The sequence below is a fragment of the Podarcis tiliguerta genome (genome assembly GCF_965153285.1).
Source record: "Podarcis tiliguerta genome assembly, chromosome: 3".
NCBI classification, from domain to species: Eukaryota; Metazoa; Chordata; class Lepidosauria; order Squamata; family Lacertidae; genus Podarcis; species Podarcis tiliguerta.
Genome location: NC_139536.1, coordinates 102884650 through 102901027, shown reverse-complemented (window position 1 = coordinate 102901027; position 16378 = coordinate 102884650). Strand labels below are relative to the sequence as shown.

Here is a 16378-nt window from a genome sequence, read left to right as displayed (position 1 = left end):
GCACTGTGTGGCTGAGCAGCGTTTGACTTACAATTCTAAACAGACTTGTTAGGAAATAAAGCTAATTGAGGCAAGTACAGTGGTACCTCGGGTTAAGTACTTAATTCGTTCCGGAGGTCCGTACTTAACCTGAAACTGTTCTTAAGCTGAAGCACCACTTTAGCTAATGGGGCCTCCTGCTGCCGCCGCACCGCTGGAGCACGATTTCTGTTCTCATCCTGAAGCAAAGTTCTTAACCTGAAGTTCTTAATCTGAAGCTATTTCTGGGTTAGTGGACTCTGTAACCTGAAGCGTATGTAACCCAAGGTACCACTGTAATAATTTTGAGTAAATATGCTTAGGGTGTAAGGATTTTTATTTCAGTCACACCCCTAAAGGGTGATTATTTAAGGCTCTGGAGAACCCATGTGCTTAGTGTTTGTGTGATGTGCTTAGCTGTTTAATGAAAGGCTCTCCCTCACTGAACATATTTTTTAGCATGCTTCTGCACAAAGAACCCAGAATGCTGCTTTATGGGCTCATGGGCAGAATCTATATTTTATGTTCTTGGGGGAAATGACACTCAATTTGAAATGCATCTGGCCAATTTTGTATTCTGGAGCAGGTAATTACAAACCCTGGCACCCTTAGTATCCCCCAGAAGGATGCAAGTGAGTCATGGTGTTGCTGCAAGACTTGAACAGGAGCATCTATTGCAGGCTTCCTCAACCTCAGCCCTCCAGATGTTTTGAGACTACAATTCCCATCCTCCCTGACCACTGGTCCTGCTAGCTAGGGAATCATGGGAGTTGTAGGCCAAAAACATCTGGAGGGCAGAGGTTGAGGAAGCCTGATCTATTGCCACTCCTACAGTTTGTTCTGCAAAATGAAATGTCCAAGCGTTTGTGCTAGGCTGGAGATTTCCCCCCCATAAACTTAGTTCTACAAGGGATCTCTTTTCATGCAGAACGTTGAGATTTGGTGGTGATAGCTGTAAACAGACTGTTCGTGATCCAAGTACACGCCTCCTTTAGAGGACCAAATATAGTCAACTATGGAGTGGAAAACATTTTTCCCATTGTAATTGCCTCCATTAAGTGAATAGATTCATTTTTTTTAAAAAAATTGTAACATAGAGGGCTCATTTCCTTCCCACCCCTGACCTGCAAGTGAGCCTCTATCCAAACTGCTGGCCTTCATTTTGGAAAAAGATGTGGATTGCATTTGCATCTATGTGTTTAAGATGATTTTCTAAGCAATAAATGACTTTAATCAGTTGATGCTCCTAATAGAGAGAAAGGTCTAAGCTATTATGAACTTTCCTTTAAATTCTCATCTGAAGAAGCCCTATAACTTTGACATTGTTTGTTATCACAGTGAGCTAAATGAAGACTGCAGAAGAACCCTTCAGGTTTCTGCAGCAACCATAATTGGTTGTTCACTCTGCTCATTTAGTGTTTGACCTTTCAAATGCATAAAATGAGAAGTAATTTCTCCAGTGCTGTGGAATGACCGTTACACTACAGCTGTCATCAAAAGGCACTGTGCCTGCCTTTTGGCACTGTGGAATAGAAAGGGGAAAGACCTGATCCAAAATCTGATTCTTACACATACATAATTGCCCATGTCCCCTTATATTTCTGCTTGATCACTGAGATCTATCACTGTTAGTGACACCCTGTGGCTCAGATGCGTGTTTTATATCCACCAGGAGTCATGTGTTCAGTATTGTGAACCCAATTTTGCAGAACTTCCTTCTAGTTGGGGTCAGATACATGGCCAGATCAAGAAGATCTTCTGTTTTGCACTCTGTGTTTGGAACCCCAACTCCACATTCAGAGAAGAAAATATTTCAAACAGGCACATTATATGACAATCGCTTACATACAGATTTGTCCCAGGAAAGTTTTCAGTTCCGGAACAAGATTAAATTTGCATTTTATTTTATTTAGCGCAGACTTTTCTTCAACGAGAACTGGTCCAGTTCTTTTCAGCAATACCACCTCCCCCCGCCCCAAACCCTTTCAGTCATTTTGTTCCACTCTCTTCTGCCCTCCCCCAAAATGGTTTGGTGAGAAGGAAATGAGTTTGCGATGGCATGGAAAAGAGCGTGTTGCCACCTGCTCAACACATGGCCTGCCATACAAGGCAATCTGCATCCCTGGGCTTCATTGCCTCTAAGAATTACAGCTTCGACTTGCTGCACAACGTAACAGCTCAGCTGCCTGCAGATGGATGGAAGCATCTTATTTTGTGAAATGACAACGGCAGAGGATATTATAGCAGAATGTAAAGGATTGGCCGTGGCAAATAAGCCCATCTTGAAGTCTGGCAGCATTTCTCTTCTCTGTCAATTTCTGCTGTAGCAGAAATCTAAGCAATAACACAATTTTGGCATTTACACTGAATAAGCAGCTTTATTCATTTCTCATTAGACAGTCTCCCTGTGCACGCACCCCGGGCAATGTTGACTCTTCTCATTCAGTATCCACTGCTTGTGTTCCTTGTCCTTTTGCGGAAGAAGTCCTGTCACTTAAAGCTTGGAATATGGCATATAGTTATCTAACAGTGAACTGCCTTCCTTGAGCCAATTACTGTAGCTCTAGGTTTGTTCAGATTGTGGTTGAACAGAGACAGAACAGTGTAGCACTAAGTCAAGAGTTCACATATTAATCTGTTTACTTAAGCATGTAAGGCATTTACCGGTACACAACTAACAGAAAAGCACCTGCAAAGCAAGTTCTGCCTCTCCTGTGAAGATCATTTGTTGCCCATCTGGGTTAGCCTGGTGGCTGAGTGTTTTAACCCAGAAGAAGTTAAAGAAGGTGATCAGATTCCCTCAGTGGCAAGGAGATGGAGTCAGACACCCAAGATCTGCTGTGCTCTTTGATTTTGCAGCCAAGAAAGAATGCCAAGGCAATACTGGTCATTCTTTGGATTTTTAGAAGACGATTTCTCCTTGAGCTTGCACACTACCCAAGCTCTCTCAGACCTGACTTCAGAACAGGCTCTTCCTATAGGCAAAAGATCCCGTATGGTCAGATCTAAGTGTAAGGAAAGGTCACTAGTAGCTTTCCTTCCTGACAGCTTTCATGAGTAGCTTGTTCAAAGCGTCTGAGCAGGTCTGGCCACCCTGCCTGCTTCAGATTTCAACCTTAGAACACTTCTTTGCATTCTCTGAGCCTTAATTCACACATAGCCAGTACTTTTTGTGTGAAAGCCAAACCATCCAAATTATGCTTAGTTCCCGATTTCTCAAGGTGCTTTCATGCTGCAGGGGCCTCAAGAGAACATACAGTGTGCTTTTGACCAGTTTAAACTGCAAATTAGCAAATATAGTCCTGCTATTTTCCCTTCCCTCAAACCTTCTGACACGGCAGTCTGATTAAGTTCTTTAGCTACCTGGATTTAGAAGACCTGCTCCAGCTTCCTGACTGAGGGATCCTGTTAGGGTTAGTTGAGTAAAGAATCATACTTAGCCTCGTATGATATCAGTCTCAAAACACTCCTGCCTCTAATTTTTGGAGGGTGGTTTTGTTGTTGTTCATTTCAGTGATATGCCCATGGAATGATGCATTTATCTATAGCACCCAGAAGTATTGCTGGAATTGCTACTTGGATGTGATCCTGCTGTCCAGTATTAGCCTAACAACTGAAATGGCAAGTTTACTAAATTGCAGTATGTGCAAAAGAAATGGTGTAATTTTTAAGTGTTCATGGGTTAGCAGCTAAAGCTGAGGCTAGACCACAGCCATTGCTTTGTAAAAGGTCCAATTCTGTTACAGATAATATGCCTTGGAGCAATCTCTTCACCAAATCAGAAACAGATTCAGGGAACACTGCCCATGTATAACCTTCCTGATATTAATGAGAAATGGTTTTGGCTTGGGTTCAGTCAGTATTTGTATTTTTCTTGTGGGAAAACTGTGGCTCTTTTGGATGGTATACAGTGCACCATTTCTGACAGCTTGTGGCTTATTGTGTGTATGTCCATTGAACAGGATCTGTACTATTTGTGTGGAATACATAACAATCCCCAGTATATACCCTGTATATTCAGAACTATTCCAAGGCTGGCTCCAGGTTTCAGGGGGAGGCCCTGGGGAAAATGCCCACTGGGCCACACTTCTCAGTGGGCTCTGACAGGATTCAAGCAGTGCTGACTGGCTGAGTTTAGCCACCCTTTCAATTTCCTACATTGCCACAGAGCAGCGCTTGTTCAAGGGCATTGTAGGAAATTAAAATGGGAGCTAGATCCAAGTGCCTGGTGCAGCTTGGAAATGCTGGACGAAGGAAAAAAATCTGGGGGAGGTGTCAGCAACAGCCAGTGATCTTGGGCCTTGTAAGCTGTCCAATGATGTCTGGTGCCAAAGCTTGCCCTGAACTATCCCCCACTTCAGAGCTTTCCAGACTGTGTGTTGTGACACGTTAGTGTGTCAGCTGCAGTGCATAGGTGTGCTGTGCGAACGCACCCCACGCTCCTCCCAGGGATGGACAGGTTAACCTTCGGTTTGCTAGTAAAGCTGAATTACTGTGTTACAAAATGATGAGTGTCTAAAAAAGTGTGTCACAAACATGAAAAGTTTGGAAAGAACTGCCTTGCTTGCTTAATCAGGAAAGCTTACAGGATTGTAGAACCCAAACACACAAGAATTTATGTTTAGATAGATCAGGATAGACTTACAGTGGTACCTCGGGTTAAGTACTTAATTCGTTCCGGAGGTCCGTTCTTAAACTGAAACTGTTCTTAACCTGAAGCACCACTTTAGCTAATGGGGGCCTCCTGCTGCCGCCGCGCCGCTGGAGCACGATTTCTGTTCTCATCCTGAAGCAAAGTACTTAACCCGAGGTAATATTTCTGTGTTAGCGGAGTCTGTAACCTGAAACGTATGTAACCCGAGGTACCACTGTACAAGGAAGCCAATGGTCATTCAAACGAATGTTCCATTCTGGCATTCAAAAGATCATGTGAGGGCACAAACTGTATAAGGGGAATGGGATGGTGGGCACTAGCACTTGCACAAAGGTTTGAAGAGAGGTTCCGAGTGCATTGAGCTGAATATGCCTGGACCCCTGCATAATCAGGATTCAATTGACTGCACTTGGCGTCTCCCTGCTGTTCCTTCCACTCAACATAGGAAGGCAAGGGGTGGAGCAGACAGGGCCAAACATGTACAGGAATGTGCTGGGACCAGGGTGCATGCTCCCCTTACATAATTTGTGCTGCCGTTCGTTCATTTGAGCACCTGGTGTGTTGGTCTCTTAAGTACATTTGCATCTAAAAATATATATATAAATTGAACGAACTCACTGAAATCTGACATACTAAACAGCACCCAAATCGGCCTGTTATTCACTCGCAAGTGGCTGTGCTTGTCCACAACTAGTTTGATAGTTCATAGGTTGGGGGTGGCGATCCCCCATGTACCACCATGATGGCTGTTGACTTAGCAAGAAATGGTTTTAGCTTTTTAATGAGAGCTTTTGTTTCTGATTTATCTAAATTAGTAGTTTCGTTCTCACGGAGAGGGTGGGCTGAAGGCAATCAGTAATGATTGTCTTAGAAGGCAGCAGTTCACTCGGCCTCAGAAGGTCTCCCTTGCTCATCCCTTTTGTACTGATCCCATTTAGCACAGCCTTGCATGAGCCTCCAGGTTTTAGTGTTCCAAATCCTTTAATTATACACTCATCAAAAGTGTAGAAAATCATTTAAAAGTGTTAATCAGCCATTTCCGACTGTTGTCTCATTCATTTTCATTATCCTTTCCACTGTTCTCCCTTTCCCAACTCCACCCCGCTTTCCACTTTACTTGCTCAGTATGACTTAAGTTGGTGTGATTTGTATGGTGTGGGGGGCGGGGAGGACTTCTTTTGGTTCATTTCATTTTATTATCTTTTAGCAATGCTTTTACATCTACATAGATAACTTTACTGTAATTGTGCCTTGATGAAATGAGATTGCCCACTGCAGCCATAGAACAATAACATTGAGATAAAATTTAGCCTCTCTGCTCTCTTTTGATGAGCTGCCCATATTCTGCTGCGTGAAAAACAGCACACATAAAAGACAAATTAAAAAGCATTTTACATTCCAAATTGCTCTGAATTAAGGCAGATGGGATCTTTTAAATACATGCAACTTGAATGAAATAATGAAATAGTTAATCTTAAGATGTGGTTTCTTAAAAAAATAATAAAAAAAATCATCTTACAGCATGGTCCTATTTCACCAGTGAACACATTCCAGTTTCTCTGAAAGAGTGTTTCTTAAAAGTTTCTTAAAGAATTTGTTTAGCAGTCGACATTTAGAAGGCCCATTTTGGTAATGCTAGTATTTTGTCTCAAGTTAAACTGACTTGTTAACAGGAGCTTCGAGTTCTTAAATCTAGTGCTAGTTGGCCATCTTCAGCCAAAATTGCTGATTTGCATGTCCAGCCTTATGCATCATTTTCTGTAATAGTCCTGGTAGCAGACCACTTTCAAACAAAACTAAAATAATACATAATATATTGTATTATTTTACTTAAAATTTGAGAGGCAACAGGTGAACTCCAGAGGCAGTGCTATTGCAGCCAGGAGATGTTGATTGCAGCCAGGAGATGTTGATAGGCTGCAGGGGCGATGAGCAACTCCTGCTGCTCTCAGCTGCTTGGACTGGCTTGCTTGATGGCAAGAGGCTCAGCAGGTTCAAGCTAGCAGGAGAAAAGGAGTAGCTGTAGATGGTGGGAAGATCTTGCCTGCTCTCCTGTTCACCTCCTGGCCTCAAACAGCAGTTCCTTGGTTCCTGGAGCAATTAATGAATAAAGCAAACCCAGAGGAAGAGGCCAAGGGAAGAGTGAGGTATGGTCTATCACTAACTGTGGGGCTGGTGAAGCTCTAATTCCAAGGTAAGATGCCACCCAGTGGTGTTTTCAGCTATGCAGTGTACTTCCTAATAAGTAAATGATAAAACTATCCTGCACCAGCCTGGGGCGTTTGCTGTTCTCTAGAAGGTACAGAGAGCTGGTGGTTCAGGAGGTAAGGCTTCTGGGAGCTCAGTTTGAAGACCCCTTCTGGTGACCACTGTAATGTCCAAGGGGAACTTGTAGGGTTGAGATGTTTCTGATGTGTGCACAAGTTGCACATTCACCCTCTCTGACCCGTTGAAGTAAACCCTTGCCATGCATACTGATGAAGGTGACGCAGCTTGTTGTGTTTGCCTCGACTAAGGCTAACACATCCTGAAAGGGTCATTGGAGGAAGCTAGATAGGATTTGCCCAATGCAAGAGGGAACAGTAGGACTTTTCTTCCCCAATAAAGCAGAAGAAAGGAGTTCTGATCTACTCCATCTGAAATGGAAAGAGAGAGCTATGTCTCATTGTGATATATTAAATTTCTACAGATATAGTTTAAAACACATAATTGCTTTAAGAGGTCTCATGCCATAGATATTGGTTAATTGACAAAACGTTTCCTTGCTAACAAGGCAGTATTATCTGACAGATCGTGTCAATTGATTGGGAAATTTAAAAATCTACCTGATTATTCTGACCCAGTGATGTGATTTGTGATTTATATAGCATCATCAACGTACATGATGAATCCTACCTTTCCCATTAAGTAGTATTTCATTACTCAGCAGGATGAGCAAGATACATTATTCTTGAGTTCCTAGTGCTTCAATTTATAGATTTTTGTCCTTTTCTTCTTTTGCGAAATTCATCATCTAGAGACTTCTCCTTTTGTTGTGCGTTTAAAAACACTTGGCTTTGAAATTTGGCACAGAGTGAAAAGAGTTATTTTATTAAACAATGTTTGCTTTTGCAGTTATTTTAACATCTTTCCCTCAAATTTTCGTCTCCATTTGCTGCCCTGAAAATATGTTGTGAGAAAGCTGAGGAAGAGGTCCAAATTTTTTAAAATACTCAACTTGCATACAGAAAAGCCCTCTCCCATGCATGGAGGATAATTAGCCAGAATGGGCAGCTCCCTAATTATCTAGGATGATGGTCTCTTTGCCACTTTCCCTGTGGCAAAGCACTGTGGGAGTATCCTGCCTGTGGCCTTCTCATAGGCATCTGGTCTACTGGCCAAGGGAGCCGGCGTACAGCATGTGACCAGCATGGCTAAGCCGCTTCGGGTGAACCAGAGCAGTGCACGGAAACGCCGTTTACCTTCCGGCCGGAGGGATATCTGTTTATCTACTTGCACTTCGTGCTTTTGAACTGCTAGGTTGGCAGGAGCAGGGACCGAGCAATGGGATATATACCATATAAAACCTTTATCTTCTGTACACTTTATTTTATTTTGCTATGGCTGGTGGCTGATGCAAATGAAAATTACAGTGGTACCTCTGGATATTAACGGGATCCGTTCCGGAGCCCTGTTCGCATCCTGAAGTAAATGCATTTGACTGTCATTTTGACTGTCTGCGCATGCATGAGCGGCAAAACCCAGAAGTGCAGAGCGCAACACGAAAGTGCTCAACCTGAAGCAACTTCAACCCGAAGTATGACTGTATTCTGATTCTTCATACCATACGAATACAGACCCTTCAACTTTGAATTATTTACAGTGTTGGTGTATAGTTGGTGCAAGTTCATCTTGAAATCAGAATGGAGAATAACAGGTATGGTGCAGTTCAAGAAATGCAATTGTCGGGGGGCCCACTAGGGGCGCATCAGAAGATGGCTGACAGTAACATCTCTCCGACCCACACAAGGTAATTTGGAGGTTGTGATGGGAGTAAATAGCCTCCCTACCCCCCAGGATTGTGGGGGGGGGGCTGCCCTTGCCTGCTGTGCCCTATACCACCTCTGAAATTGTGGGGATGGGGGGCACTAGGCAGAATGCCCTTCTGTGGATATCGGCGCTCCTGGACGCTGCCTCTGATCCGCGCCTCTAGCTGCAAGAACTTCAAAAGAAACGATTAGGATGAAGCGAATGCACATATTTCAAGGAAGGAGGGGGAGTAAAGACTGCTAACAGAAGAGATCTCTGATAAACAAGATGAGTTGGAAGAACAAGAATTAACCAGATGAAGATACACCAAGACTTGGTATGGCAAAAGGACTGGATGGGGGAGGGAAAAAAAACTTTCCTTTCTTTCCTCTATGTGATTAAACAAGAACCCCCCCCCCCTCCTCACAAGTCAGAAATGTCATTTGAAGGACTTAAGCTGTGGATTTGTCTGTGTGGAGATAAACTTTCTAACCAAAGCATGCTTTAAGAAGAGCATGGAATGTATAAGGGCTTTGGAATGACGCAGTTAAAAATACCGTCGCCATATTTGGAAGTTCTGTTGGAGGACTTAAGTCTGGTAGGAGAAATAGAGAAATAGAGCTGTTTTTATATTGTGAGTGAAACTCCTCAGAGGGACTTAAGAACGACAGTTCTGTGATTAATGATGGAAAGAGCGATGTTATCTATGAATGAATTCACACAGGATTATTATTGGTGTTTATCGGCTTAAGGAGATTATCAGAAGAGATCATAAAGAAAAAAGAGAAAATATACGAACAAGATGAGATGTGGAAACAGCAAGTTAAGACTGGATAGAATTATGAACTTTGTTTGGACTGATTTGGACATTAACACAGTAGCAAGAAGATGATCAGAATCCTCCTTCAGATCTTGAAATATGGGTCCCCTCAACAAAATTTAAAATTCGGCTTTGTAATTCGAAATTTATGTGATGTGATTTGATTTGATTTGATTGGTCGGTTAATAAAAATTATTTTTTAAAAAAGAAAGAAATGCAATTGTCACATCTACAGTTCATTGGTTATATCTAGGCTTGCCTTCTGCAAATAGAAGGGCTCCTGTTTGTGAAAGGAACTAAGAGCTAGTAGAACCTCCCTGTACCTGCTTCTGCACTGTTCTCCCAACCCATTAGGAGCAGGTTTACAGAAAAGGGAGCTTCAGGGGAAGAAGGAACTGGCAAATCATCTCCCCCCTTCCTCTGGTGAGGATATCTTGTAAGTGGAGAGCCACACCTGAAAAACCCATATCCTTAACCTTGTATATCTTGGATATACTTCTTGGGTATATCTCCTTGAGGAGGTGATCCTGTTCTTGTATACTTCTTGGGGAGGTGATCCTGTTTTGGATGCTACAGTGGAAACCAGGAAGCTAATGTGGTATTCCCTCACACATCCATTTTGCACTGTAACTTCTGAACACACCATTGGGAAGGTTCAGTGTGACAAAACTGGATAAGCCTGCTTGTTACCCATATTTAAATTATATTAACAATGTAGGACTTCTGTGGTCAGACATACAGCACTGAATGAGAGAGCTGGATTATTACTGAGAAAAAATACTTTACAGCTAGCAAACCTCTGGCTTATGCAGGCTTTGGAAATGGCAAATAGCATGCTAGGAACCTGTCACATATGATGGGGCTTCTTTATGACTTTTATAGTAAGCCCCTGTGAATAAAAATGGCTGTGCTTCGCATTCAGATTTTCCAAGAGGTTAAGCAAATTTTCATGAATTAATGAATGGAGTGAAGTTCCCATTTTGTGCATTTAGCATAGACATTTTGTCAATAGGAAGTGATATATATTTTGTATGCAGCCGTGCCTTTGAGAATTTGATGCTTTCCCCCTCCCCGCCATTCCGCCCCACTCCCCATGCTAATGCTATAAATTTCCACTTGATCAACAACTTGGTATTTTTGGGCACTGTCTACCTTGATAATGAATAGATGGATGGATGGATGGCATGTCAGCAGCAAACAGCGGAAATGCAAATGGGATATCTGCTTTTCTATCTCTCTAATAAATGTAAATCAATGCCTATTTTCTTGTGCTGTTTTTCAGCTGTGACCTGTGGCAGAAACTAGAAATGCAAGTATTAAAAAAAGAAAAAAATGCCTCACTGACAGCAGCCTTTAATATTCCAAATGAAGAAGGAAAACTAGGTCTAGAAGATGAATTTTGCAGGGCGGCTGTACCTAATATTTTAGAAATATAATACTCAGTAAAATGATGGAACATATGTTGGCTGCTTTTGGAAAGCTGTCGTTTTATTACCATCTATTAAAATTAATTTTAAGCTAAACCTTTGGAGATATTTCTCTCCCCTCCTCAGAAAGAGATAACTGGCATAAATTTGACATTTATATAATGGGAGCCTGGTGCTTTTTTAAAAAGCAGAAAGTATATTATGTCAATTTCCCCCTTAAAACCCCAGCCCTCAAACTCACGTGAAAACATAGACTTTAATTAAAGTGTTTTTTCTCCTTAATGACTCCTTGATGACTGCTGAGAAACACATATAATGTATTTTGATGCTTTTAAAGGACAAGACTTGGTTTTGTAGCCATTTTGATGATTCTGGGCGTTTATTAATAATTGTGATGTGACAGCCCTGAAATTTTAAACCTAGTGAGTTGTGCAGTGTATTTCTCAGTATTATCTTAGTTTTGCACTCTAAATGCAAACTCCTTCTCATAAGGATTTATCAGTCCCCTCCAGAGAACATCTGCATTTAAATTGATTATAGGCACAACCTGCAGGAGGATCTTGATTTTCAGTTCCATTTTCCCAGCCAAATCTTACAAAAAAACACACACCAAAAACCCAAACCTGAAATACACTTAGCTCCACGTGCATTTCTATACATCACTCTTTTCCACTGTTTGATCATAAGAATAGTCATGCTGGATCAAGCCAAAGGCCCATCTAACCAGGAATCCTGTTCTCATTGAGCTCCTTGAAAGTAAAGGTATAACAACAACAACCACAACCACAACCAGCTTTCCTCACACCTCTATTTAGATAATTGATTATGTAGTTTTAAAGCTGAGTAACAGTCTTACTCGCATGTGGTTATCTTGGTTGGTCTTGAAATTTTGGCCATTCTTGTGCATATGTATTTGGCCATTTGCAAATGGTGGCATTGCAGGATTTGATGAGGGTACAGAAAATGGTTTGGCATAAATATGTGAGTGTATTGAAAAAATGTAAATATTGCAGTCAAACTTAATGCCTGTGTGCATAACAGCTCATATGCATAACAGATAAGGAAACTTTTCAGTACACAACAGATTTTCTGAAAGCATAGCAGCCGTTGAGAAAGCACTTCGGGATTGTTTGCAAATCTCTTTCTGAGCTGTGATTCGTGTCCATGTTTTTTTTTAAAAAAAACAAAAAATGCACAAGATGTTGTCAGAAATGAAAGTCAATATAACATGGTGCAGTGATCACTGAGTCAATTTAGAACTCTGAAAAAAGACTAGTATTTCCCCAAGCACTCTACAATAATATGCAAAATTGCAGACTAGTTCATATATCAAGGATATAGTGCTCCCTAGATGTTTTTGGACTCCAGTTCCCATTAGTCCCAGCTAGCCTGACCAGTGGGCAGGAATTATGAAAGCTGTAGTCCACAACATCTTGTGTCTATCACATTGGCTACTGCTGCCATACATCAGCTAGGATTGACGCTGAATCTGTGTGGTGGTAGAGTACCATGAGCCTCTTGAATCATGTAGAAAGCCCCCATAACTGGATCAGAGCCCCAGTTTGAACCATTTCTCCCACTCAAAGAAGGTGGGGTGAACCACACCAACATGTCCCAGTGGCTGGTTCACACCGAGGCCACACCCACAGCTGCATGTCCAAACTGTGGTTGTGTCCCCAACTCTTGCCCAGTGTCCCTTGCACTACTACCCAAAGAAGATTTCTGTTGGACATCTGGTGAACTGAATGATTTTGATAACGTTGCCAAGAAATGGAATCATGGTATCCTTACAACTTTCTTATAACTGCACTATCGACAGGGGCGTAGGAAGGGGGACAGAGGGGGCAGTTCGCCCCAGGTGTCATCCCAGAGGGGGGTGACAAAAATCCCCCCTGGGAGGACCGCTGCTGCGCTGATCATCCCCAGCAGACCACTGCTGTGCTGATCATCCCCCCAGGCGGACTGCCACCGTGCTGATCACCCCACCCCCTGGGCTGATCACCTCACCCCCGGGTGTACGGCATGTGTGCCGCTCTGAGTGTCCGAGCGGCTAGCTCCACCACTGACCATAGAATCCAAATAGCAGAAGGAATTAAACCTCATTATTTTCTGATCATTCTATCAACATAAAAAATTGTCTTGCCAGATAGAACGATTCTCCTGCCCCTGTGTGCTGTTTCAGGGTTCTCCTGCACTCCCCCAAGCTAATTTTGGAGGGAGCATGGGGGCAGGAGACTGCGCAAAACCATGTTGCACAAGCGGTAGTGCTTTCTTGCGCAGGGCATTAGAATGACAGGGTGAGAATGAGAATGACTAAAGTTTCATATCATAAGGCATGTAAGTGATCATAAGCTCTTTCAGTTGAAAGAAACACAGTGGTAGCCCATTCTCAGAAGCTATGCTGTGGTTTCCAGTGCTGTTGAAAATCGTTCTGTCTGTTCTGTCTCCATTGATCACAAAGCAGATCAGTTTTTGTTTTAGAATGGTGTCAGTTCATGGGGATTGTGGTAGCTGTAAAGATTACCGTCTGTCTGTTGTAAACCCATGCTAATGAGCTTTAATTGGATTTGTAAATTTTCCTAATAGCCACACATTGTTTTTTATATAGAAGGACAGGAATTATTTCCAGGGGGCCATCTACATGAGCAAAAGTAATGAAATCTTCACTGGTACTGCTGAGCTAGAGTGACCACCTTTAAAAACACAGCACCCTGCCACCAGAATGATAAATTTGTATCTTACAACAAAACATTTGTGTGACAGTTCTGTGATTTTTAATGTCTTGTATATCTTGCTCATAACCTTGGTACCAGACACCTTATTTTCCCCTAACGATTTTTAATTACCAAGGCAGGAAAACGGTAATTAATAACTTCTTGTATCAGCACGTCTCCGGATGTTCTTCATCAAATGCTACACGGAGGTCTGGAGAAGCTAGCTATGAAATATACACTAGAAGGGAGACGCTGGGGTAATGTTAACATAATGGAAATGTCCTGATAAACAATCATTCCATCACCGGCAACGTGGTTTCATGCCACTTGCTGAATTACTGGACGATTTTGTTTTGGAGGACCTTCTGCACACAGCCGTAGGGTGTCAGCTGCAGGCTAGAGTGATACCAGAGATAAGATCAGCGCTGGCAGGCCTTGTCAGGGGGAAGGTCAAGCCAAGAAGAATTTCTTTGACAGTTGTGCCCCATCTACAGCAGACAGGGCCTCACAGGGGCACAGGAAGGGTGCTGAGTGGCAAGGGAGAAAACAGCTAAGCTGAGGAATGAGAACCAGAAGCTGAAAGAGAGAGATAAATTAGAAAGGAAAAGGGGAAAGGCAAAGAACAAATTGGGAGGGGGACAATGGAAGGAAGGAAGGAAGGAAGGAAATCTAAACCATGGAAAATGTTTAATCTGTGTGCATTTAACCTGAAGGATTGTGCCTGCTGGCTCTGCCTTTGACCTCCACATGTTCTGAGTTCCTATGTGGATGGTGACAAAAGACCTCAGGTGTCTAGATAACGGTGGAGCCAGAAGGACTAGTACCTGTCTCCTCTTCTACCTGTTCATCTCTGCAAGGATTAAGCATCTGCAGTGCTGTTGTTCGGTTTATCACATGGGAAGAACTGTTGGGTGTACCCACGAGGCGACTGCCTCAGACAGCAGGGGCAGCAGAGTCAGCCTCCAAGAAATGCATTACCTGCTGCTCCCCAATGCAGCCTCTAAGCGAACACGAGGCACTGCTGGGAAGGAAATGGTGGGGACTGCCATTTTAGGTCTCCTGGGCTTTACACCCCCACAACAGCCTTTGACTCCCACTTCAGCTGTTGGGTAAGTTTGATTTGACACCCCCCCCCCCTATTCCTAATGTAAATCTTCACTCACCTCTTCTTCTCTGGTGGGGTGCCATTTTGTAGCTTGCCTCAGGTGCCAAAATGTCTTCAGCCAGCCCTGGCTTCAAGCCAGGTTGGAACTCATTCTGTTTGGGTTAGCAATGACTCCGAAATGTATTAGCAGTCTATTTTTAATTACCTCTTTGGTTATTATGAAGTATGCAAACAAAACTCAAAGTCCATTGAATTTCTATTCCAGGCTCCCATTTCTTCCAGCTTCAGTTTAATACAATTTAGCTCTTATGTTTCTTGTTTCTTTGCATTTCAGCACCAGGATCACTGGAATGAAATGTTGAATCACTTCCATATTTTAATAGAAATATGTAGCAATGTTGAAACTATACTATAGCAGTGAGTTGTGCCCCCCCCCCCGCCCCCAGCAAAGGAAAGGAAGCTTCTTGGCAAATTGCCATGAGGCTTTGCATTACATCTGCCTTTTTTCATATCAAAGATTAAAATAGATATTTGATGGGGGAAGGCTGAAAATACAATTATATTTTAAAGTCGTGTAACACAGGTAAACAGACTCTTTTAAGGAAGCACATCATAAATATATATTTAGGTTTTATATTGTGCCTTTATTTTTATTATGTTGAACAAATGGAGTACTATGAACCTTGGCATATGCTGTATTTTTGTTCTTTTATGTGAAGTGGTTGCAAACATTTCCCTCCCTCAATTTTTATAACAGCATTATAAAGAAAGCCCTCATCTTTAAGATTTTATTTTAATCAATTGGAAAATTAAGGTGCAATATTAACAGGTTTCGGATTGGGCTAGGTCTTCAGAAATGCAAATTTATTTTGGCCCTTGACTATTTTGTGTGTATTCCAACAGACATCTGTGTCCCAGCCGCTTGCATGCATAGTAAATATCCAGTTTTGAACATGCCCTCCCAACTGCACAATCTGCAGATTGTTAATGAAGCTGGCAAAAACCACGTTGGCCTTGAGTAGTACTCCTGGTCCACATCAACCCTGTTTCTGCAGGTGCCACATCTTACATTATGTTTGAAGCAATCAAAGCCAAAGGAAAAATATCAATTGATGACCATTTAGCTATGTGTTTTAGAAATGGTTGCTCAAAGGGCTGACCACAGAGCATGGCAGATAAGACACAGTCTAGCATGTGGCTAACTGAGCGACTGCTGGAAGATACTCTGGCATCTGCTCTCAAGGGGAAGATTGCAGAACTCAGGAGATAACCACAAAGAGCACAAGACAATGTGATGGATAGAAAGGAGTAAGTCTAGCTGGCTGGCAGGTTTCCTAGGGGCCAGGGAAGCCATGGTAGGTTTCAAAGGTAGTGGGGGAGTGCTAGAAAGGGGAGGGGAAATCTACACCAGTCTTTCTAATAGTTTGTTTCATTGTAATTATGGTGATTCAAACGGACCACTTGAATATTAGTAATCCAGTCTGTTCCCGTTGAAATATATTTACAGTCACACCTGAACGCCTTACTCGGATGTTTTGGCTCCCGAACCCTGCAAACCTGGAAGTGAATGTTCTGGATGTGAACGTTCTTTGGAACTCGAACCTCCGATGGGGCTTCCGTGGCTTCCGATTG

The 16378-nt window shown here is 42.5% G+C and overlaps 2 protein-coding genes across 7 annotated transcripts in view; one reads left to right on the top strand and one right to left on the bottom strand.

Moving 5' to 3' along the window:
* Nucleotides 1-9989, bottom strand: part of LOC310673276 (uncharacterized protein) — a 172110-nt gene extending 162121 nt beyond the window's left edge. Inside the window, exon 1 of the mRNA XM_083431590.1 lies at nucleotides 9977-9989. The gene's annotated coding sequence lies outside the window, so the exon portion shown is untranslated. The remainder of the gene's footprint in view (nucleotides 1-9976) is intronic.
* MACROD2 (mono-ADP ribosylhydrolase 2) overlaps nucleotides 1-16378 on the top strand; it is a 987387-nt gene that overhangs the window by 815315 nt on the left and 155694 nt on the right. The gene's annotated exons all lie outside the window — the stretch shown is intronic.